The sequence below is a fragment of the Drosophila melanogaster genome, chromosome 3L (assembly GCF_000001215.4).
Source record: "Drosophila melanogaster chromosome 3L".
Lineage (NCBI taxonomy): Eukaryota > Metazoa > Arthropoda > Insecta > Diptera > Drosophilidae > Drosophila > Drosophila melanogaster.
The window spans coordinates 5,310,727-5,335,911 of record NT_037436.4 but is presented as its reverse complement, the minus strand read 5'-3'; the positions used below and the strand labels follow the sequence as shown (position 1 = coordinate 5,335,911).

General features: G+C 40.9%; 2 long non-coding RNA genes across 2 annotated transcripts; one reads left to right on the top strand and one right to left on the bottom strand.

Moving 5' to 3' along the window:
* Nucleotides 1-808: 808 nt before the first annotated feature.
* lncRNA:CR45742 (long non-coding RNA:CR45742) lies at nucleotides 809-1,066 on the bottom strand. Its single transcript, NR_124792.1, has one exon. It is a non-coding gene; the product is annotated as a long non-coding RNA:CR45742 (long non-coding RNA).
* An 18,394-nt stretch (nucleotides 1,067-19,460) lies between these two features.
* lncRNA:CR45741 (long non-coding RNA:CR45741) lies at nucleotides 19,461-19,699 on the top strand. The gene has a single exon (NR_124791.1). It is a non-coding gene; the product is annotated as a long non-coding RNA:CR45741 (long non-coding RNA).
* The last annotated feature ends 5,486 nt before the right edge of the window (nucleotides 19,700-25,185 follow it).

Below are 25,185 nucleotides of genomic sequence, written 5' to 3'. Positions count from 1 at the left end.
GTTACCGACCCACAAGTGTGGCTTCCATTAGCCAATCATTTTTACTCGAATTTAAAACTTGTTTAGCCGACATACATGGCGTATACGCTATGTGCATGATTTTGCGCTGCGCATTGAAACCTTTGCCTAATTACAACAATTCGCTAGCTCATATTGCATCCATAATTGTTGCATATTTGCTGATCATTCCAGAGCCCGGCTGCTGTCTCCGTTCACCCAGATTGGGGGCTTGACCCCCCCCCAAGTTTTTGAGGGCAGGAAGCTGCTAATTCATCAGCTGCATTACAATTTGAGCCGACTGCAATGTTGATGCATTTCGCCTAGCTCCAGCAATTGTTGTTGCCACCGCTTGTGCTGTGAGTGTGTGTGTGTGTGTAGCTGCCATTGCTGTTAAATGTTAGCAAATTAGTGACGGCGGTTTGGGCCAACTGCTGGGCCTGGTCAATGCCATGCGGTTGTCACTTGTCGTCAGTCGGTTTCCATGGTCGGGCATTGCCAGTGTGTTGTCCTCCTGTCACTTTTTGATTAGTTACGATACGAGCTGGGAATTATGAGCAGACAATGCCAGCCAGCAATGGCTAATTGAAGCAGCAAATGTATTCTTTAGATAATTTCATTTCAATATTTGGCTTTTCACGCAGCTACGTTACAAGAAGTTTCACCTTTTACTTTTAATTGTTCACTGGCAAAAAATGTGTTTAGATTTGTTAGTTAAAATACGTTCATTAGCTTTTTGTTTCAATTATTATTAGTATTATTATTTTCAAAGAACAATTTCTCTCTTTTACATTTTAGACGTGACTTTTTTCCCTGTGTATGGACTCGCCGTTTTCGGGCGCAAAGCTTTCCCAGGGCCCGGGGCAAAGTTTTCCTTGCTCTCGTCCTTTGTGCGTAAGTCAGCTCATCTTCAGCTCTCGTTCTGTGTCCCGTTCGCTGCAATTGTAATCCTTTAAGCATCTCGTCGAGCGAACTGAATAAATGCAATGCGCTTCATTTGAAATGTTCCTTTCTTCTCGGCCCGTTCGCTTCGCTTTCGCTATTTTCCTCGACTGCTTTTTAAGAGCCTCTCTGCCAGCGCTGCTGGTTACTTTTTTATGGTCCACTTGGCTGGGTAGCTGTAGCTGATTGTTGTTATCACAATTGGCTGAGATTACGTTTACAGTTACGGCGCATAAAGAGGTCACTTAACGGGCGCATTGTTCGAGTTTTAGTTAAAACTTGTCCTGAGTGCCCATAAGTAGTTGCCTTGTGTCTCTTAATGTAGCTAATAAATGTTTTTCCTTTCTCAACAATTTTAATGGTCCTCCAGAGAGAGAGAGAGTTAAGGCGAAAAGTTCAGTTCGATGTCTTTGGTGACACGACGATTATATTGCATTTTTACTATTGGCCATTTAATTTGCATTTATTTCCGACAATACTGAATGCATTTTTTCCTCCTCCCCATCTCTTTTTGAACAGTTAACTGCGCTGATGGAACAATTTTCATATATGCACATAACAAATTTTTGCACTCACTCCTTTCCTGTTTAAGTGCAACAAGTTGGCTGCTCTGGGGAAAACTTTTTACTCTTTGCATATTTAAACAATTTCCATGTGTGTCCAGCTCGTTTGGCTTAATTCACTTGCAGCAAATGTAAATCACTTGCAATTATCAATTATGAAAATGTGGAAATACTATTTATGCAAAATTTATACTGAAATCAAGGCAGCAAATTGATAAATTCAGTTGCAGAAATCCAGCTATAGAGCATGGAATTTTACTATTCCAAATGCCGGATTTCAAGTGGAAATTGTTCACTATTGTTGGGCTATTCCAATTAGTTTCTTACAATTTCAGATGTCTTGTCTGCAGAAATGGAAACTTAAAGGAGTCTGTGTATAAAATAATACATTTTCTAGTTCAGTTTTGTGTGCTTAGATTATGAATACTACTAATCTTCAATTTGAAAAGATAACTAAAGCGAACTTGTGTCTTATTCAAAACAGAAAGCTAAAATTCGGGTCTTTGACTTTCCGAATTAGACTTTAATACCCACCGCCTTTTGGCTGGCTCTTCGATAAATCAACCATTTAAGAACCCCCTTTTCACACACTGTCAGCCACTCCCACAATTCAGCTAACCCACTCCTTTCAAACGAACTAAGCAGCCACACACTATGATGATGCTTTGACACATAACCATTTGATTTATGGCGTTAGTGCAGTTTTTTTTCAATTTTATTTTCAAAGGTACCCCAAAGACGAGGGAACTGCAAAGCATTTTGGGCCACTTCATAGATTTGCGATATTTTATCGTTTTAAACCAACGCTGACCATGTGGCCAACTCAAAGAGCGTTCTCGTCTGGGTTTGCTCTGTATTTGTGTGGGCAGCTCCAGCTGCAGCTCCTCCAGTTTGCCAGTTCGCCAGTTGGCCATTTGGCGTGACCACGGCCAATTGGCCAGTGCCAAGCAGCTGCCTGCCATCCTGCCATCCTGCGATCCTGAATGCCAGCCAGCTAGTCAACCTGCGCTCAGCTCACCTTGAATGTCTTTTGGCTCACAGCAACTGCAGGCGGCAATATTTGATAGAATTCAGTACGAAGGATGTTCCGAAACTCAAATCGTTGCCGAAAACTAAAACTATTTTGGTTTTAATTTGGAATTTTGTAAAAATATTAAATCTAATATTAATATTTGGTTAGCTTGGTGGCATATATGCATAATCAACTATCATCACTTAGTTTCTTTCTTATTATCAATTAGTAGTTGTAGCTTTAAGAGAAATACCACATATTCATAGGTAAGAAATTTGAAAGCTTTTTTTTCGATTGTACTTTGCAGAATGGGTTGCTTCAATGGCTTGGCCATTTTTGGTTATGTTTTTTGGCCCTCTTATTGCAACTGGTTTGCTTCATTATGCCACATTTGCTGCACCTCCGCCCCCCTCTCAAAAAAAAGAAAGGATAGAAAGATCTGAACCAAACTAAACTAAACTGACTGCTTGGCTGATTTTTGGTGGTTAGCCTCGGTTTCAGTTACCGCCGCTCCAATATCCCTGGCTTAAGGCCAAAAGTCATAATGCCGCGATGTCGACGTTGTCATCAACGGTTTGCAGCTTTCAGTTTTTGGGGTTTTCGGGGTTTTTTTCGAGGGGGTTTTGGAGGCTTTTCCTGGCCGATGGCTTGGCTCGGACTCCGGTTGATTTGGTACGGTTTTGTTTGGCGATAGTCAGGCTTAATTGCCATTGAGTGAATTTTTATGGCCCCCATTGTGTGTGTGCGAGTGTTTTTGGCATATTTCAAACGAGCCAGCAGGGAGGTTGCGAAATGCCTCAATCGATGACGAAAACTGCAATTGAATTGAAAGCACATAAATTTTCCGTTTTATATTGATGTCGCCTCTGCTGCTGCGGGATGACATTCCTTTCTGTTCGCGTTTATTTTTTTTCGCTCTATTTGGCTGGCTTTTGGGGTGACTGGGTCCTTCATAGCTAATTAACTGCATTTTTCGCATGTCATAGCGCCAACTGACTGGCGACTGACCCCGATGTCCCATGATGTCCCCGATTCTACAAAACAACACTAGCTGCTGCTGCTGCTGTTGCTGCTGCTGCTGCATGTCGCATGCATTTGGTGTGTAATTAAGGTCAACAGAAGTCAACTAGCAACTTGGCCATCTCACTTCGTGGCTTTTGGGAATTTGGGCCAACGAAGAATGCCACCCACAAAATCCCACCCACCATATCTTCTGGCTGTTATCTGTCTTACAGATTGTTTTCTTGCGCAGCAAACTTTTGCGAAGGATAAGATGTAGCTGCTGAAGCCAACTGATTATTTTTGGCTTAATTGCCAAAAAAAAGTGTCTAATTTGTCAGCCATTTTAAACGGACCCAGTTAAAATTAGATTAATAGAATAATCTTTATCACCTTTAAATATTGACCAATTATATAAACTTAAAAAATAACCTATAACTCAACCGAACCTTGTTTGCATCTTTTATTTTCCCCCACTCCATAAGCTACTTTCAGGTTTCCATTAAAACGTTATCTTCATAGTCATGAAAATCCTGAGCAAGCAACAATATAATTTGTAATTTTTATATTTTCATGACGCCAGTTTGGTTTCAACCCCTTTTATTCGGGAATGTCGGGCTGACCGAAATGATTAGTTTTAATCATAAAGCTGAATTTACTTTCGGTTTTATGTCTTGGCCGGGTTTTTTATGGGGAGTTCTCAGAATTTGATGGACAAAAACTTTGGGACACCGAACCAATTCAGTTCGGTTAAAGTCGTGCTGGAAATCTGCTTCGCTCTGTGCAGCTATAAATTCGCTTAATAAAGTTTTCATATTTGCAATTAATTTCATTCCGTTTTTCATGAATAAGTTGTATGGCTGCAATGGCTTTGCCGACTTCAGCCTGTTCGCAATTTGCGCTCCATTCAATATAATCAGAGCAGCCAAGGAGGATGGATGGACAAATGGAAGGCTGATGATGATGATGATGATGATAATGTTGATGGGTAAAGGGAATGAGAGGTTATATGCGATGCGAATCTGAAGGACAGGATGAAACAGAAAGCCGAGTAAAAGGGGGGTTTTTCATGCTAGGGTTTCATTACAACATGGCGTATACGTAATACGCAAAGTTTACCACCTCTTTACAACCGACTTTTACGCCTGATGAGAATGGGAAATTTAAAATTTCCTCACGCCATTATCGGCAAATTAAAATCGTTTAATTAAACAGAGCTTAAGACCTGGCAAATCCCACTTTACGACCTTAGATAATACGTGTGACCAATCCGTCTGCCTTCTATTACCACATGTCATTCAGTTCGTATGCTCCATCTTCTTTGGTATGTGGTTATTGTAATTATGGGGGCATAAATTGGTCGGGCGGATGCCTGTACTCTCTCTCTCTGGGAAAATTGCTATTTAAACATTTTAAGTGCTTTTGGTGTTAATAACACATCACCGCATGTTTCATTTGCCTGAGTCAACAGTTTAATTAGAGTTTGTGCATAAATCATTCGCATCCATCCATCCAACCGTCTATCTGTCCCTGTCGCCATTCATCCCGCTCTCCAGATGCAATCTGCCATAGAAACCAGTTATATACACAGATTCGACTGCAGCTTCATCTGCCCATTTGGAGCTGGCATATTTGATGTCGTTTTGCTTTGGGTTTTAGCAAAGCTTTATGAGCCACGGGGCGGATGAGTGTTTAGGGGGCAATTTTGATTTAATTTTGTTTGCTCAAATGTGTCAAACGAAGGAAGATAGCTCCATTTAGCTGTTTTTATAAGTTTTTCCCCTTGGCTGAAGCTCGTTAATTAAATGTGTGCTTTAGAGTTTTTTTTTCTTGACCAAGAATCGAATTGAATTCAATTCTAATTCTAATGATTTAAGCGTATTATAAATCTGCAAAATTATACTAACTTATTGTAGAATTCAGTGGCACCCGTTTCCAGTGTATTTCCCTATTTCTGCTCCTCTATTCCTTCCCAGACATTTGTAATAGTTCATCTCGGATTGCTATTGAGGTCCATTAATACAAGAGCAGCCGTGGCAAGTGACAGTGGTAAAATTAATAGAGCACCACCGACTTTCCACTCAACCCGCACTGGCTCCACTTGAGTCCCCAAGACCCAACCACGCCAATTCATTCCAATCCAATCCAATCCCAATCGCAATCGAAGGCTGCTGTGCCACGTGGCGTATGCGTGATTTATGCGAGGGCAAGCGCATTTAATTGAAAGCCCACTAATGGCGTGCCGCCTACATTTATGTACTATCCAGAATGTCCAAATATATATTCATATGTAGTTTGACTGGCAGAGATTTCGACTTTTGGATGCCGCGATTTTGGCCAATGAATAGACCAATATTGTGGCTGGCTTATTAATGGGCTGCTTGAATAACGATAATTACCGCCCAGCAAGCGGTCAGTAGGAGATAATAACGAACCTGATAACAATAATCTTGATTCTGTCTTGGCTAATTACGGTAGACGCACACTTGACGTCACAGAGAAAGAGACAAATGCAGAGAGCGACAGAGAGGGAGATGGATTGTGAGCTAGCGAGCGAGCGGCAACAGCTGTTTGGGAATGCAGCGCCACCCACACACACAATAGTAACTCCACCCAGACTTTTCCCTTTTTCCATTCCGGACGCACAACACCCACGATTTCCCCGAATGTGTGTGTATACCAAATTCAGTTGTTGAGCCTTTGGCGTAGTGACATTCTCAGTCGGAGACTTTCCCCGGCTTTTCACAAAGCGCAGTCGCCGACAAACCTTCCCTATCTCTCATCCAGAGAATTATCTCGAAAGAATTCACGCTCTCGCAGGACATGCGTAGTGAATTTAGGATCCACTTGGCAAGCCGCTAAATCTGCAAAAAATCAGAGAAGGACAGAGAGAGAGAGAGTAAGTCTTTTGCCGGCTTTTGGCCTCTCAAAACAGCATTAATATTTAATAACACACGCAGAGAGAAGCAATTTTTTTTTAGTTTCTTGTTGGCATGAAAAAGTTTTTCGGGGCTGTCCTGTTGCTCAGTGTCGCCATCTGCCGCCTGCTGTGTACCCCAGGACGAAAACTCGGGTCCAGCCATCAAAAGTTAATTAAAACGCATACTTAATGCGTTGCCAGCGTCGTCGCAGCCCTTTCTCTGCCACCCTCCACCCCCCCTAAAAACAGCCATCCCCATTCCCCTTCAGCAGTTAGCAGCCGGGCTAGTTGGGACAGAAATGTATCCCCATGTGAAATGCATGTTTGCATACGAATTGCAGGCACTGTGCGATGTTATGGGTTTTGATTAATTGGAAGTGTTGTTTGACTTGGCCGATTTTGGGGGGTCGTCCCACAGGTTCAGAGGACGTCGGGGAACTACCCTGTCAAATATTTTCCCTCTGCCATTCGATTTTAATGGTTGATTTTATAGGGGGAAACATATGAGGAATTTTAAAATCATCATTTATCATCATCGTACATTTTTCATCACGTCTATGCATATGCATTGGTTAATTGTTTGAATGAATGTTTTTTAAATAACAAGTCTCATAGCCTAATATAAATTTATTTGAATTTTCTGCCTACTTAGTTTTGTATAATTTATTTGCTTAACTTACAGCTTTTTACCTTTTATTGAATAGTAAGCGTTCGTTATATTACTCAACAATGGCAAACTCCATAATATAACCATTAGAAAATCCCAAAAATGTTGCCCGCATTATTCGCTGAAATTAACATAAAATACCAATACGAACTTGCAACCCTTGGAGACTAACGCTTACCTTTCGTTACGTTGCCGGCTAATCATAGATTACACTCAATGGAACCACTCTCACTCACCAAGGACCGCAATTCCCCAAAGAAACTGCCCGTTACGAAATAGCGCGAGGTGAGATGAAATGAAGCGAAAATGTAAAACGATTTTGCATACAAACGAAGCATAAAGGCCTGGGCCCAATGGTCCAAGAGTCCAATGCCGCCCACAGAAAAAGCAAAAAAAACAAAAAAAAAAGAGAAATGAAAATAAAATCCCCTCTGCAGGACAAAGCCCCTCAGGGCTCCCAGTTTTCAGTTATCGCAGCGTTTCTTTGCTCATAACGCGGCGCATACATTTTTAAGGCCGCTCAAGGGACTATTAAAACTATTATCTCGGAAAGAGTCGCCGTTTTTACCCAGTACCCATTTCCCCGGCCATACGTTCGAAATGGGATCTGTGCTCCCTTTTTTGTGGAGGGGGCTTCCAGTTCCCCCTCTGTGTTTTTTTTTTTTGTTCCATTTCAGGCCAGAAGAAATTAGCCAAGTGCGCAAAATTTAAATTAATTTCATGCTCCTGCAAGCCGAGTCAAAACTAAACTGACCAACACAAACATCGCGACACACACACCCACATAAACACACACACACAGTGGCACGCACACACCCTCACAAACTGACACATACGAGGGTAGCAGCATTTTTACCGCAAACATTAGCAATTCTAATTTTTCGTGCAATGGTCGGACTTTCGCCTCCCTATTTTTCCCAGCGGTTTTTGGCTGGGTCAGTCATAAAAAGGTTAAAGGAAGCCCACCAACACAGACACCACACCCGCACACAGATACATGTGCAATATTCATTGTTTAAAATGCAACCGCAATGCACACACACTAGCACACTTTGTGCACACATCCGGTTTCAAGGGAAACATTTAGCTGTCTGTTGCTCCAAAACTCTCTTATTAGAATCTTGGGCATGGGGCATTCCATAACTTTGTCATTTAAAATTGAAATGGTTTTGTTCCAGGGAGTCTGGACGGGATTGGCCAAACTTAGCTGGCTGAAAGTAGAATGGGAATTTTAGGAGTTTCTGTATCTGCGAGCAATTAAATGGTTACAGGGAACAAGAGGAGTATTAAAAGCTCCTTTAACTACCCTTTGACTATAAACATACTATTATTTTGATTATTTTTGCATAAATTGGAGTGCCCTTTTCAGATATTCCATCAAATATATACTTATACGTCTGGTGTGCCCACTCATTGATTGAAATATTTTAAAGCATGCTAAGACCCACTAAATTGGCATTGCATTCGCCGACATTTTGCAAACATAACTCATACGTCTGGTGGGCCCACTCATTGTAATTTGGCCCGGTTCCTTGCCGAATCTTTGTTGCCAGCGCCATCTTAGCGACAAACTTTTGGCCATCAATGTGGGTTTGGCTTCAGATTTGGCTTTCAGTTCGGATGGCACTGCGTCAGCTGAAAAACGCGACGGCTGCTTAATTGCCATTGACTTTTGTTAAGACGAAGGATGGCACCAGAAAGTGCGCAGTCAAAGGCAAACAATGCCAGCGACATCCTTTTGAGATTTCTCACTGCCCTTCGGACATGACGAGGCCATGATGGAGGATGGTCGCTGGATGTTTGAAGGGTCGTTGAAAGGGGGGGGGGGGGTGTTGCCGGGCAAATGGTCTCGCCATTTTTAGTGAGACAAATAGTTGAGTCTGGGTTGCATTTCCATTTGAGAGCGCAATTTATTTGACTGCGCCACCACGAAGAAGTTTCAAGCAGCAGCCATGGCCAGAACCGGAAACTCTGCAGCGGAAGTGCAGCCAGTTCTTTTTTGCTTCTTTTCTTTTTTTTGAGGAAAAACCCCGTAACACCCTTCTATTTTCCCTTTTTTATTTGATTTCTTTTAGCCTGACTTTATTCTGGCCCCATTTTCGGTGGCTGGGCTTTATTTGTTGTCTCATTGCCCCGCTCGGTGTTTTTTTTTTCGCTTTCTTGTGGAAGAAATGTGACTTTTACTGCGACAATTTGTGTATCCGCAAATTGTGATTAATTACAGTGGCCAAATGCAGGGGCCAGATAACTCCAACTGGTCAAAACGATGTCCTTTTCATTTTTGTTTTTGGTTCGGCTAATGTGCTGTCTGCTTTCTCTTTGTTTGACCCTTTTAAACATAAATTATGTCCGGAATTTGTCATGTAAGGTTACGGAATTTATTAACATTTTCATAACTTTCATTTACGATTTATTAATATTAATATCGGGCTGCATAATTGTGTAATTTCATTAAAAGCGAAATTTCAGTCATTTAACAAAGTTTTTTGTTACCGCAAATTATGATCGTGTAAAAGTGCATACCAGTGTCGGCAATTTCTACACTTTCCCAAGCGAAAGCTTTATGCAAATGTTACTCCCCCCTTTTTGGGACTCACCTTTCATCAGCACTTTACAAAGTTTATTCAATCTGGAAAACTCTCTGGCTGTCTGAATAGCTTAAAACGACATAATGCAATTGTGCCCAAAAAATGTAATATAAATCCCAGCAAATGTATGTATGTGTATGTGTCTCAGGTGTGACAGCCACTGCAAAGAATGTAAAGCATTAAGAGCTTAAAGACTTAAAACATTAACATACACGCATACCCGTGCAGAACTCGCAAACAAAACTATTTCAGCCAAGACGAACTCAAAAGATGCCTGCAAAATGGGTAGGATTGTGGCCAGGTAGGCAAACAGGCAAACAGGTAGACAGACAGACAGACAGTCAGTCAACGGCAGTTGAGCTCATGATAAAACTTAAATCCGTCAGGTGTTTCTCCCCATATAAATAGTGAAGCCCCTCGGTGTGTAGCAACTCTATGGCAACCACACACATGCACATGAACACATGGTTATAATTTATTATGCGCCAAATCATGGCAAATGCATTAAAATTTTCGTCTACACCGGCAAAGTGTGGCCAAAAATGTCTGAGCTAGAACGATATGGTATGTGGTCATGTGGCTGAAAAATGGAGAAGCGAGGGGGGGGGGGGGCAGGTACATTGGTTTTGTGGTGTTTCTGTTTGTCAAATTTCTTTGCTGGGATGAAAATTGTGCAGAAGGAAACTTAAGTACGCTCCAGTTGGAGATGACAATTTAAGTGGTAAAGATTTTGGGTATTCAACAAATATAATTAAGACCTTGATTCACTGACAAAGATTTTATAGGATATTAACTTTTGAACTTATTATCTAGTTTTCTAAACTATATTTTGAATGTCAAACTAGTAAGTTCTACTTAGTTTTCTAAAATGTTTTGTAAGCCTTTGAATATTTAGATTTTAAGAGGCCCTTAAAAAAACTAAGATAAGTCCCCCAAAAATAGTCACGCCTGGCTTTATTTCACTGATTAATATTTGTATACATTTTGCCCTTCGTGACACAGTTCATTTCCACCGCTAGTAAGGCACACATGAGACCCAAAAGCGTTGCCGTGTCCCCATTTCGCCATACCTCTCCTAATTTTTACGTCTGTGTGCTGAGCCTTTGGTCCTGGCTGCATATTGTGGGTGTCACACAGAAGTGGAGCTGCGGGGCTTTTGGGTTTTGGGGGGGGGGGGGGGCAGGCGACGGCAGTGACAGCTCCATGTGTCTGTGTGTGGGCACAAAATGTCAACAACAAGATTATGACCAAAACGCAGTTGTGTTGTTACTGTCGCTGGTTAGCCAAGCAGCTGAAAACAGGCAAAAACCTGCATCAATGGCCACCATAAAGGAATTGTCCGCCAGGACAAACAACAAAATTAGATTGCCGTCTCTCACATATGTTCGTTACTGAATGGCTGTATGCATAATCCATCAATTAATACAGCCGACAAGCGTCTAATTAAATATGTCATGACATTTTCCTAACCATCCAAAAACCCAACCCAATCACCTTTGTGTGTTCTGCGGTGAAAGCAACTTAATGAAGCTTCGACTAAGGACGAACTTTTCCTGAGAATGGTTAGTATTGTTAGTTCGGCGTGGAATGCGTGAATTCGTTAAAGTTCTGGTCAAATCCATAAATAGATGACTTTGCGCATAACCAAAAGTTGGCTGGAAATGAAAGTCTTAATGGAGGTGTGGATATATGGCCATCGTCGTAGTCGAAGGTCATTTGTCTTATTGGCAGCAGATATATGGCTATTGGTGAAATATCTGGAGAGTTATTTGCGAGGGGATACAAATCTGTTTTGGTTTATGGGGATAAGCTAGTGGAAAAACCACACTTGAAATTGTTATAGACATTTTTGAAATACATATTTTCTTGCTTACTTTGCATAACTATACTTAGGAATATATTTTACCAAAACTATATTATACTATTAAGGTATATTATTTTCTGATAATTTATTTTAGTAAACATTTTCCCACTTTTTCGCAGTACATTGTCCAAGTTCCATTAACTCAAGTTATTCCCAGACTAATACCATTTGATAGATCATCTTTCCAGGAGCGAGGCATACATATATGATTTTTGACTGCCGCCATTGCTTCTCTTCGTTCTTTTGGAGCTTTTACCTTCTGTCGAGCGACGCATTTCGTTGCTGTTAATCCTTTTTGCACACTCCCCGTTTCGTTGCCTCTGCTCTTTCAGTCAGTCAAACAAAAAACCTTGATAATGGCAGCTCACACGGACGAGCACTTACACACAGAAGGACAACCCACACACACTATCAAGGATATATCCGTTTGCGCATATATGCGAGGGATTAGTGAACATGAATGTTGATAGGCGGCGTTTCAGTGTTTGACAGATGAGTTTTATGGGTTTTTGTGCTTGTCATGTGGAGATGTCGCTCTCTTTATGAGCACGTGTGTGTGTGCATTGTCACTGTGTGCGAGTCTCGTTGTCTGTATGTGTGTGGCCGTCGTTTTCCACGTTGGGCGCCATAATAGCGCCGAAATTGAAAGCATAAAACTCAATTAAAGCATCTTTATGTGCAGTCATTTCTACGGTTTATGTTTGCAGTAAGCCTCGCGACATGTCTGTGCACCTGCCACGCCCCTTTGGCCGCCCCTTTCTTCCCGATGCCACTCCTACTTGCTGACATTTCCTAATTGCGCGTCAACATCCAACGACAACGGATATTGAAAGAGCTCTTCGCGTCTCCCGCTCTCGCCAGCAAAATTGAAACGGCAAACAACTTCATTTTGGCCCACACACACACACACAGAGATAGAGAGCTTGCCAACTATTCAAAAGACCGCTTAATATTTCGCCACCCCAAAGAACACCTAACCAAAATCTCTGACACAACCCACTCAAACTGCAATTAGAGGTAGAAGGGATGGCCATATCTGTCTCCTGTCACGCTGCCATCTCTATCTGCAATCTCCAAGTGCATACCTTGGTTGCCAGCCCCCCTGCCCCTCATTTGGCATAGCCCTCCCCCCACTTAAATCCGCCAGATCCTCTAGACTCACCCCCCCCCCCCTTTCAAGATTCCTGCGTAATTTGTTGTAACTGCATCATTTAACATTTGAAAGACTACCGAGAAATGCTAAGCAAGAGGGGCAAACAAGGGAAAAGCAATTTCTTCCTCGGCTTGCCCTTTTCGTGTGAATACTTGAGTGCTTTAGCTGGATGCACAGAGAAAAAAAGGAAGTTCTCATATTAAAATGAAGTTTCGAGAAATGTTTATACTATGCTGTAGCGCAAGATAGTTATATATTGCTTATTACCTTTATAGTTTCAAGAAACGTATCTACTTTCTTTAACAAGGTTAATTACAACAATAAAATTTTACGTGGAATACCGGAGTATTTTTCTCTGTGCATCGCTGTGCTCCTTTTCTTCCCGCCTCAAAAACGGCTGCCACTTTAGTTGCCATTTGCTCAGGGTAAAAAAGACAGAGAGCAGCAAAAGTGTGTGAGTCTATCGGTTGCTAGTTAGGGATAATGGCAACAGACAGCAGTTAATGTTCCGAAAAAATGCACTACAAAGTGTTAAAAAGAGAGTGGTGAAGACCAACTATTTTCTGTTGTTTTACAAGCTTTGAGTTGGCTGCCGAGATTCTTTTTCCTCACGCCCCTAAGTGCATCTATTGTCTGAGAATGAGAAGTTCGTGTGCGGGGGAGGCAAATGCCAACACAGAATGGAAGTAAGAAATTAATTAGCTCTGGCCAAACAGAAATGGAACTCGATTTTGTTTAATCCCTACAAGTACACTTTTACATATTCGCAATACTTGATTTAATGCTTAAAATTTGTAATAGTATACCTAAGCCTATGGAATTGCTTTAGCAGCGTACTAAACATTGTGTTTACCCAGCGCAGTGACTTGAAAGTTGGTGCCTCCATTTGATCAAGTCAATTAAAACTAGATTTATACTTGGCCAAGACAAACAGATATGCAAACTAAATACAGTTATACTCACTAGCACGCAGTACCCCAAACTCAACTCTGTGTCAAACTTATTAAGCTCCCCGACCGAGCAATCAAGCTGGCAACCAAAAAGTTGGTCATACAAATCATTTGGCTCCCCGTAGACCACAGGAAAGTCGACAACAAATAAGTTTAAGTACATTTAACTTTTGCGGCAAGAGATGCGATGAGTAGAGATGCTGCGTTAGTAACGAGTCACGTTGAGTTGCCTCAAGTATTCATTAAAAATCAAACAAAACTTGGCCCCTCACACACAGTAACTATGATCAAAAACTTTGGCCCCGGCAATTGCATTAAAGATCTATTTCTCCTTATTACGACATTCCATTTCCAACTTTCCGCATGCATATTAATTAAGCAGCCAGCCATCAAGTCGACAAATTAGCATATATATCATTCAGTCACTCAGGCCTCAAATTAGTGAGGCCTGGTATTAACTCATTTCCCGCTCCGCTCGCCGCAAAAGGTATAAATGAAACTTATTAATTTCGTTTGTCAAACTTTGAGTGCGACAACAGCGAACGAAATAACCTGGCGGCATGTGTCACTCCATCAACTTTCTAAAGGGGGGGAATGTTCATCCAGAGGGGAGGAGGTCTGCTTAATTAGGGTGTGAAAATAATTTGCTACTTTCCCTCTCTGTCTGTCCAGCCAGAAAACAAAGAATGCAAATGAGCAAATCAATTTTTTATCTTTAAAAACTAATGAATGCCTTAAGCATTTTCTACACAATTCGCCATTCCAATAGAAAGTATTTCTTTCCCATCAGCTCTCCAGTTTTCCATCTTAGTTTGTTATCAATAAATGCTTAATGAAGCCATGTAACGTATCGCATCGTCCTTCTTGTTTTCCGAACAGCCACTGCAATCAGGGCAAATATTTCCATAGCTTTTCATGTCCGGGTTTTCTTTTCCTCGTTTCGGGCAACAATCTCTGCCGTACTTTACGGGCACTACAAACACGGCAAGTACCGCTCATTAAGCCAGAAATGGGGGCAAGAGCCATAAAACTATCAATTTTAAGTTTGAACAATGCACCCACAAAGTGATAGCCAAAGATGAGATATGCTGCACTCGATGCTGATGATGTTGGCCAAAAAAAAAGAAAAAAAAGCATTGCTCGATGCCGTCAATAATCGTAATAAAGATGATGACGGCGCCACACGAATATCCACCATGCGATATACTATAGTTTAGCTGGGGTAAAAGGGGGCAACAGCATTATCGTCAGCGGTTCAGAAATTGCTCAATCAGTGCTCGTTCGCCGGGCAATGAAAATATGCAAAAGTGGCCGCAACAAGCCCCACTGAGACCCACTCATTTTGGCGCTTTGGTATTGTAACTACCGCCATAAGATATGAAAATGACGGCCCACCTACAACATCAGCAGCAACATCAACAGCAACCAGTTAGGTCCAGCCATAAAATACATGGCAACGCCTTGCGAAAGTTTCAAGTAGCTGCATAGTCTTAAATTTACGATGCAAGGCGGCCCATCTCCCCCCTCCATTACCGCCCCCCCCCCCCCCCCCCCACCACCATCACTTCCTTTTTGCCACTTCCCGAATAAAAGCGAAACAGAAGCCGTAACAGAAGTAAGGGCCAGCCCAAGCGTAACCGAGAGTCCTGGCAGGATATTCCAACAGCGGTGGTCGCGTGACGAGATCGGCGCAACCAACAAAGATATACGATCCGGGCACTCGAAAGAGTTTTTATGACGCTTGCATACAATATTTTTTTGTTGATTATACACAAAGGTAACAAATTAGGACTTTCCTTGGCTTAAGTCAATCTGGGTAATTTGTATCCTTAGCTAAATATATTATTTAACAATAATATTAGCAAGGATCATATAGATATTGCTTGCTCAACAGTTAGGTAATATCTTGTGCTACCAATTTTGGGTTATCTCATTTCTTTAACATTGCTATTCGCCGATGCTGGGAAAACCATTTCCCGTTGCCATCTCTAATTGCAAAAGTTGGCTGCGACTTGGAACGTTTGCTAACTGCCAGCGGCGGCCGGAAACATAGCTCTGCATGAGGCGCTCCAAGTGGAGGAAGAAGTACAACCAGATGAAGCACAAGAAGAAGAACAAGAAAACATAGTATCAGAGGGAAAGCGATAGGAAAGTGGAGTGGGAGTGGAGGGGGGGGGGGGTAACGAGATGATAAAGAAGCAGAAGCGGCAGGAACTACCGCCATACCGCCGCAGTTGCAGTTGCCTTTAATTTAGCGCCCATTGCTGTGCTTGCGCTTGACACGCCCCCTTTTGCCGCCCATACACACACAGAGACGCCACGCCCACCCACACCCACACACCCACATATAGCCCTTGCCCACTTGCCCGTCGGCGTAATTTTAATAGACTGCAACAGTCTCAAGTTGCAAAGTTGATTTGCCAGTGGTCGTCCTTCCCATGTCCTGTGCTCCCCACTTTCCTACCCCTTTTGGCCCGGTGGAAAACTTTATGGTCCCCACGCCCTTCTTGGGCTAAGGTCCTTGCATTCGTTTTCTGCTTATACCGCGGCTTTATTAGGTTGCAAGGTGTATTAGCCAGATTAGTGGTGCAGACACAGATATATGCCTTTATATTACTTAATATAGTGCATTCCTTGCGAATTATTTATTATTATTTATTATTTATTCCAGACATACCTAACTGCTAATACATGTGTATAAGGTATTACAACTTCGATCAAACGACGGACTAATTTACTTTATTTTATAGTTCGCCGCTTTCGGCTGGGGAAATGGCGTTTTCTTACTGCCACTGAGCGACTGCGACTGCGACTGGGCAGTTTTCTCGGCCTGGTCTTCCCGATGCCATTTCCCCCCGGGGGCCTAGTAACACTAAACTGCATGCGAGGGGCACTGGCACACAGAAAACTAGACGGGGAAAATCAAAGTGTGGGTGTGAGTGGGCGTAGTGTGTGGGCAGCTTTGCACTTTGGTTTTGTTTCGTTCATTGGAATTTATGTTCAAATTTCATAAAAAGAACTTGTTTTCCTGCAGCCAGTCTCAGGCTCCTAGGGCCAAAAAATACTTTAGTGCTTGTGTGTGTGAGTGGGATTGGAAGAGCCTTGGCTTATTAAACATCAACAGTAAACGCCTCCAGGGATCCGAGTTTTTGGGCCCTGACTTTAGCTGGTGGTTTCGCCTTCTGCTTCCTCTCGCTTTTTATTTCTGTGGCGAGGGTGGATTTTTAGAAAATTATAAAATTACCATAATTAGTGTGTTGATATACAATGAAAGTTTTCTAAGCTGATTTATACGATACGCTGCTGGAAATTCGGAAATTTCATTTCCATGCTCGGTAAGAGGATTTCTTTTATTTCTGCAGCGCAACTTTGAGTGTTTGCCATTTGATAGTAGAGTCAAAAACTCAACTGTAGACCCATAGATAATTGTAGCAATGAACTACCCGTCAGCTGGCAGTTGTGGCAATTAAAAGGTGTAAAATGAGAAATGATAAGTTGCCAGAAAAGTTGCAGGCACTCGGCAAAAGTTGGAAATTTCCAAAAAATTAAAAGGAAGTCCGTTCGCTTCATTTTTATCCTTCATTTCACACTTCATTCTAATCTGTTAACTTTTGGTATTTGGCAAGGCAAAGTCAGCACTTTTTTTTTTCGACCCAAAAAGCTCTTGCCAAAAAAAATCTACAAATTTGGATTACCTATTGACTCTTGGCCAGGTTGTGCCTACACCCACACAGAAGCATTTCACTGCCCACTCACACACATACTCACGCATGAGCGAATTCTCTCACACCCACACACACACAACACACACACAACACAAACACTCGAAATCTCCCACACATACTTGCTGGCTGTTATAACCTTCTCAATGACCTTTTATTGACCTTCTGTGCGGAGGACAGGAAATGCTATAGCACTGAGCTTGAAGCTATCACTGCACACAGGAAAATCATACATATATCATGTGTATATTACCAATAGATTGACATTTTGAATTCCCCAAATTTTCCAGCTTATATCGCCTTATACCAAAATCCTTCTAAATACATAGGAATGCGTATATTTCTGGCTGTAATATATTTCCCTCAGTGCATATATAGTTCCCTCAAAAAACGTTGGCGTAACATAAACGCCAACACATAACCGTAAACATATTTCATGCACTTTTTATACGATTGGCCAATGGCATGGCCAGTATACCAGGATACCCGCAACAGAGTGCAGGACTCCATGCCACTCGGACTGGAACTCCGGATCCTGCCGCTGTCTTCGAAACTGGCCCGCCTCGCCTCGAATGGCATTTTACGAATTTCAGTTACATTTTTGCATATGCAATTCTGATCTCCGTTTTGCGGTTACAATGCTCTTTCATGATGCCTGCGGTTGTTGTTGCCGCTGCACTTGTAAATGACAGCGGCAGCAAGTGCAACACCAACTTCAGTTGGGAATTGTGTTAAAGGGCAGCGCCGTCGACTGAGGCGGCCAATTGGCAGCCCCAGCAATATCCTTTTGAATAAACGCGCTGGGGGAGCGCTGAAGGACAAAGGGTGGTAGCAGCAGCTCTTTTCGCCTGAAGTTGGCCAATGAGTCGCTGGCAATTGTAATAACACCCTTTCGGTTAAAATAGCTTTGAGTTTTTGAACAACAAAGGACATAAGGGAATGGCTCAGAAGTTTTGAAACCTTATAGGCATTTAAAGTTAACTACTTTAAACTTACTACTTTCTTTTAGATGGATTTTAATAACTTTTCCATATTATACAAAATAATAGTTAAAGAAGCCAGCTCAGTAGTACTAGTTTCTATAGAATATATATAGAATACTCCCATGAATTCCCAAAACTACGATGTTTTGCTTTCATCAGACATTTAAAATTTAATTTTTTTAAGCTTCTGAAATGTTTGCTTAAATGATTTGTGTGCTTTAAATTTTGACAAGAGCATCTCGCATCCGGGATGTGGCACGAATATAAATCTTTATATATAGGTTTGCTGCAATTGCAGTTGCTAGTAGCACTACCACTACTGTCATTCCTTGTGCTGCTGCCGATGGCAGTAGTTCCTTTTACAGTTGCAAAAACTGCAGTGTAATGTAATGTATGTCCTGCACAAGCACAGACACTAACACAGACACAAACAACAGCGACCGAAAACACCCACACGCACATATCGCAGACCGCCCATATCCTGTTTGTTTTTGTTCACCATCGCTTCGCTCCCCGATTTCCCCCATCCATTTTCCCCCCATTTTCCACCCATTTTCCACCGCTTTCCACGACTGCTGCGCTGCTTGTTAGCTTCGGCGTCTAACACGTCGGGCATTTGTAGTTGTTATCAAGTGCAGTATTTAACTGCAGCAATTTTTACAGTTGAATTTGTAGCCCCTAAACTGGGCTAGTATCTATATGTGTATATGTGTGTGCCAGTGTGTTTGTGTGCGTAAGGGAATCGTGGGCGGCAGGGGGTGTGGCATGCAATGCAATTTAGATTTCAATCGAAGCGTATGCGCTGCGACTGGATGCAATGGAAATGTTTGTTAACATTGAAATTTATGCACTTTGCCAACTTTGCCCACAGAACTTCAAAGCCCAAACTGACAAACTCAACGAGACACCTTACCACCAACGATGCTAGCAACTTTTTTTTGGTTCCCAGATAACCATCTTTTGAATTTTTGGAAAGGTAGAGATGCTGTGGCTATTGGGTTTTTGTCTGGGCGTCGTTGGCTCGTCAATCATGTTAATTATAACAAATCTGTCACGTACTCAACTTTTTGCAACACGAAAAAAAAGAAAAGAAAAACACTAGATGATGACGATGCCACGAGATGATGATGATGGTGATGCCTGATTTTATGGCAGTGGCGTGCCCGTAAGCTATTTTTAAATTGCTGCTCTGCATAGGACACAGAACTAGGAGCAGGATCCTTCCTCTTGCCAGAAAAATGGAACATTGTTCGCGCAGGACACCAAATTCCAAAACACTGAGAGTTAAAGGTGCACTGGAAAATTACAAAAGAACCCTTAAGTTCGAAACAATATTTCTAGTTGTTTTTCTAATACATATTTTAAAAACATATTTCTTTGCTCGAGCTTAGTTTTATTTTAAATAGTAATTGGATTTAGAATAGGGAGTCCATAATTTCATTTTACCTCAGTGCAGTATCAGATGGAACGTGTTGCATTGGTCAGAAGCCCCAGAGACAAGGACCGATTAAGCGTTATCCCTGAACCATTATCCTTGACGCCGGCCAGAAAATGGCTCGCAAATTGAGTTTGTTAATGGGAAACAAAGAAATCAGACAATAAATGCTGCATTATAAGTAATGCGAGCAGGTACAGTTGAATGAATTGGGCAACTACAACCATTTACGACTACGCAGGACGAGTCGGTTGCCAAAAGCGAAACATGTTCCTTCACGTCGTGTATGTGTGAGTTTAGTCATGTGCGTGTCTGCAAAAAGCAATAGCCAAGTTGGTCTATAGAAATAAAACAGAAATGCATTCAGACGGAAATGCAAATAAATCTTAGTCACTGCAAAAGGCAATTGGCTTTGGGTCAGCCTGAGACGCCAACTCTCTGTAATTCGAAATGGATGTGGGCGGAGCATTTCGTGCGTATTTATATAATCCCAGATACCCATACTCATACCGAGTGCAGCATATAAACTGTTCAAATCAAATATATAAAGGTTACTTCACTTGGCTTGGCTATGTGACCCTTTGATACAGATCCGATTTGAACTTCATACTTGTATTGAATTTGAGGGGCAAATTGGAAGGCGGAACTCCAAAGGAATCCTTTTCATTGTTTGTCTATTTGGTTTTGATTTCTTTTATATTACTTGTTTTAATTAGTACAAAATCATCGATTTTTGGTTTTTATTTAAGTATTCCAAGCAACACTTGTAGGCGAAACACAATTTTGTAGCCAATTTAATAATTAAACAAGTAATCGAATTGCAATATGGATTCGAATGAACATTTATCGAATATTTAGTTTACAAATCAATTCAATTGAGTTGTGTTTCGTAGCAATTTGACTGGAAATCGCATTCAATTGAAGAATTTTGTAAGCTGGTCGAAAGCCCTCACATAACTGCTATTTCCCCCTAGCAACATTTAATTCAATTCGAACTAAAAAGAAATTTCCTCTTGGCCACAGCACATCAGATGAGATCACCCTTCACTCTACTCGTCCTGCATATGCATAAAAATCAGTAAAAGATTTTGCCCATCAAATGAATTTCAATGCTTTAGAGTCAGTAAAACAATTTCGAAGATTTGTTACGGATTTGCACCCAACTCAATGCAAATGCAGACCCGACAATGCCAATTGCCAGCCAGAAGGGAAAACGAGAATGAAATCAAATAAACAGAAAGGAATAAAATAAACTGAAAATACCGAAAAAATAAAAACAAAATGTTTACCCTAATGCTAATAATGTGCAAATTTTTGCTGTTCCCATCCTCGTTTGGAGCCTTCGACGTGGACTGACAGGAACCTCGGGGCGCTAGTTAGTATTTATGTCTGTGCTGGGCTTAGAGAGACAATCGTTGGGCATTAGCAGGACATTCCTCCCCCTGGACATGTCCTGTAAGCCCGGTGCCGAGCTGTTTGTCTTAACCTTTTGCCTGGAATCGTCTCCGAAAAACCTTTTGCCTGATCAGCATATTTAAAATTCCTGTCCTCTGTCTACGCATGCCGCCTACCATATGACCATATGCTAGCCACCTATGAACCCACCTCAAAAAAATAAAAGAATATATAACACAGAACATATCCACTGCAGGCGACTGCATATGTCTGTGTCTGTATCTATGTCTTTGTCCTCGGGGCTTTGTTTTAGCAAATACCAAATGGATGGACAAAATTGCCCTTTATGTCCACTTTGTGTGCTTTTGGGTACATCTTGTGCATAGCTTGGCCCATAAATATTTCAGCATTTTTCAGCAATAAATATTTTTAAATATTTAAATGCTCGACCGCAAGAGCATAGCACACACAAGTTTGCATCCTTTTTCCTGCTGAATCTCTTTTGTTTTTATTATCTCTATCGCCATTTTGCTGTGATTTTCAACAATGCAGTTTAATTTTATCAACAACTAATACACATACACATGCCAGTCTGCTGAGCTCGAACAGGATATTGTTTGAAGTTTTTTTTTTTTTTGCGACTGGTTGTACCAAAAAATACCCTTTGAAGGATGTAAGGTCCTGTTTGGTTGGCTTTCGATGAAGGGAATAATTTTCTATTTTTAATAAATATTTATTCTATCTGAATAGCCCGAAATAAAAGTTTAAATTTGCTTCTTAAATTTTTAAATAATTATTTTTCATCAAAAACCTTAAGACCAGGCATTCCTACCGCCCAGCATCGTTAGAAAACGGTGAAGCTTTCGTTGTGGCCAAAAGTTTTTATCCTAATCCACCCTTTAGCCACTCCTGCTGGCCATCATTTCGACCACTTTTGTTGCAGTTTTAGTTTGGCTTTCGGCTTGTCACTTTGGCATTTGCCGTAATTGCCTTTACAATGTTTGTGCACAGCTTGCAATATGCATACTTCTTCTTTGAGTTGTTATTGTTGGTTAGTTAGTTAGTTACTATTGCTACAGCGATTATTGTTGTACTTTTCGTTGTTGTTGTTTTTGTTGTTGCCATAGAACTATTGTTGCTGCCACTGTTGACCATCATTTGAGCTGCTTTCAATTAGGCAAATTTTGACCCCTGCGGCGTTTGCATTGTTGCGTCAACTATTATGCTAACTAATTTGTAAAATTTACCCAATCGTATTACAATATTGCACCTCCCCAAAATAGCAAATACTTTCGTATATCCTGCGACAATTTGCGGGCCATTCATTCATATGTGTGTTCCAATCCTCAAAATATTTTTGCTCAAATTGTACGTTTTACATATTTCTGCTGGCGTGTTTGTTGTACTGCGACCTTTTTTTCTTTTTATTTTGCGTAATTTTTACATTTACGAGCCATTAAAAATATTTTATTGCATTTATATTTCGCTGGCTGCTTTATGGTTTGCCCTGCTGGAGATTTCCGTGTCTGTGTATGTTCTTCTAAGTGTGTGTGAGTATCCTTGACGATTCGTGTGTGTGTGTACGTCGTCTGCTACTTTGTTGTTGGATGGCCGCGTGTGGGGACTGCTGATGACGACAATGATGATGATGATGATGATGATGACGACGTTGATTTATTTGACTCCTGTTTATGGTATGCACTCACCTCTGTCCCCTTCTACTCCTTAAAATTTCCCTCCGCCATTTTCAGCACCTCTTACGTTCCATTGGTTCAACAAAGTTGCCAACCACATTTACAGGCAAATTCCGGATGCTCATTTTCAGTTAAATATTTCTCACAATGTTGGGATTAACATGGTATCATTTGTTGGCAATAATCTTAGTATTAAAATATCTTCTTGTATCTGAAATATAAATATTTTATATCCTAGAGCTAACCTGATTTAAACTCGTTTCTATCCTGCCATAGATGGTCATAAAAACATGTCCTTTAAATTTGTGGAAATCCAATCCAATCTGCATGAAGCGAATCCCGTATCCAAAAACTCAGGTTCGGTTAAAGCGCACAACGTGAGTGTGAGACTGTGGCTTACTTGTTTATGGGTATTTGGGTTAGAAGCTCAAGTGTTTTGTTATTGAGTAAACATGTTATAAATACCGTTATACAAAATACGTGTTCGTGTTTCATGCGGAGCGACCCGTCTGTGTTTGCATAGCTGGAAAAGCGTAGAAAAATCCAGTGAGTGTGTGATGTGTATGGTGAAATCCTTTTACTAAATACAAACTACGTACACGCGTCTCATGTTTTAGCATCATAAAAAGTTGTTAGGATTTCAGTTGCGGTATGGGGTTTTGCTAGCTGAGGTGAGGCCTTCTCCACTGATTGTGGTCCTGTATTTAAAAATGCCCGAAAGGCTTAAAAGGGAAAACTATTCAAATGCTGGGACTTCCATGCACACTGGTCAGGGTTTTAAAAATAAAAAAAAAGTTGGAACAACTTTGGTGAGCCCAATGAAATATGAGGTTTAGGTCGCACTTCCTTGCAGAAAGGATAACTTTTTCTAAAATGAAAAAAAAAATTACAAAATCGTTTACCGTGCCCACTATAATTATTTGGTAAATAAACCACTTAATCAGATATGAAATTATAAATAATTTGATGATTTAATATTAAAGCCAATTAAAATAAATAATTATGAAGTGAGATTTTTTTGATTTGATAAAAATCAATCAAATGCCTAGTTCATTTTATGTTTACTACAAGCTACTTTCTATTACAATATATTTATTTTTTGTAGTGATTATTTTTTTTTTGTGTGGCAATTTCTAAAGCTCTTTGCGCAACCACATTCCGTACAAAAAATTCAATCAGTTTAACCGTTTTCGAACAATTTGCAATATCTATATGGTGCACGTCATTTATTATTATTTTATAGTAATTTTTTCGGCTGATCACATAAGCGTTTTGTTCTCCCCCAGGTGCATAATTTAAATAATTCAGTTTAATTACTGTTCGTAAATTACGGGACATATTAGACAAATACAAACTGCGGCACAATAGAAAACCTTCTGTGTCGCGTATGTCAATAAGCGATGTCCTTTTGTTTGCCCAGAAGCGTCACATAAATTAATTATGCACAACATTTATTAATTGTCATGAACAATTGCATGCAGTTAGAGGTAATACAATACACCAAGGGGCACGGGGCACGGGGCACGAAAGAGGGTCGCCCAATCAAATGAATTCAATTATGAGCAAAGTCAACTTGAAGTGAATGACAAATTGAATTTAATTGCCTGGCGACGTGGCAGAAATGTTCCATTTTTCGTTTCGGGCAAGGTTGCCCACTTTTTGCTCGCTTCGTTCTCTTTTTTTTTTTTGAGTTTCTTGATTTCTTTTTGCCTCAAATTGGTGTTTGCCCGACACTTGACACACTTGACAATGACTCCGCATTCGCTTGGCTTCTCTTCGCTCAGACTTTTCCTCCATCCGCCCCGTGGGCCCAAAAGCGCAGCACTCAGCACTGAAAATGTTTGCCGTTTAGGCCAGCACTTACGGAGACTTTGAAAAAGGCCAAAAAGGGGGTTGAATGGTGGTCCTCGAGCCGGATCTGGATCTGAGTTGGCTGTAATAAACAATATTGGAGCCAAAAAAAGAACTTATGACAATTTGAAATATGAAATAATATATAATTATTAAAAAATTAGTACAAATAGTTGTAGCTTTGTTTCCTTGATTGTGGCCAATTTTATAGTATTTTTTTCAGTCTATTGAGGTTAATGCGAAATACAAAAAATATATATATATATTTCATTTTAATGGTACACTTTTGTCCATTCTGCATTGCAAAATCCGTTGAAAAAAGTTCCATTTTCTTGGCAGCAAGATGAATTGGCAGCACTATCCTGCTATCCTGCATATCTGGCTGTCATCTATGGACTCGTTTGGAGCGTCCATTCCATAGCATACCATAGGATGCTGGTCTCTGGCAAA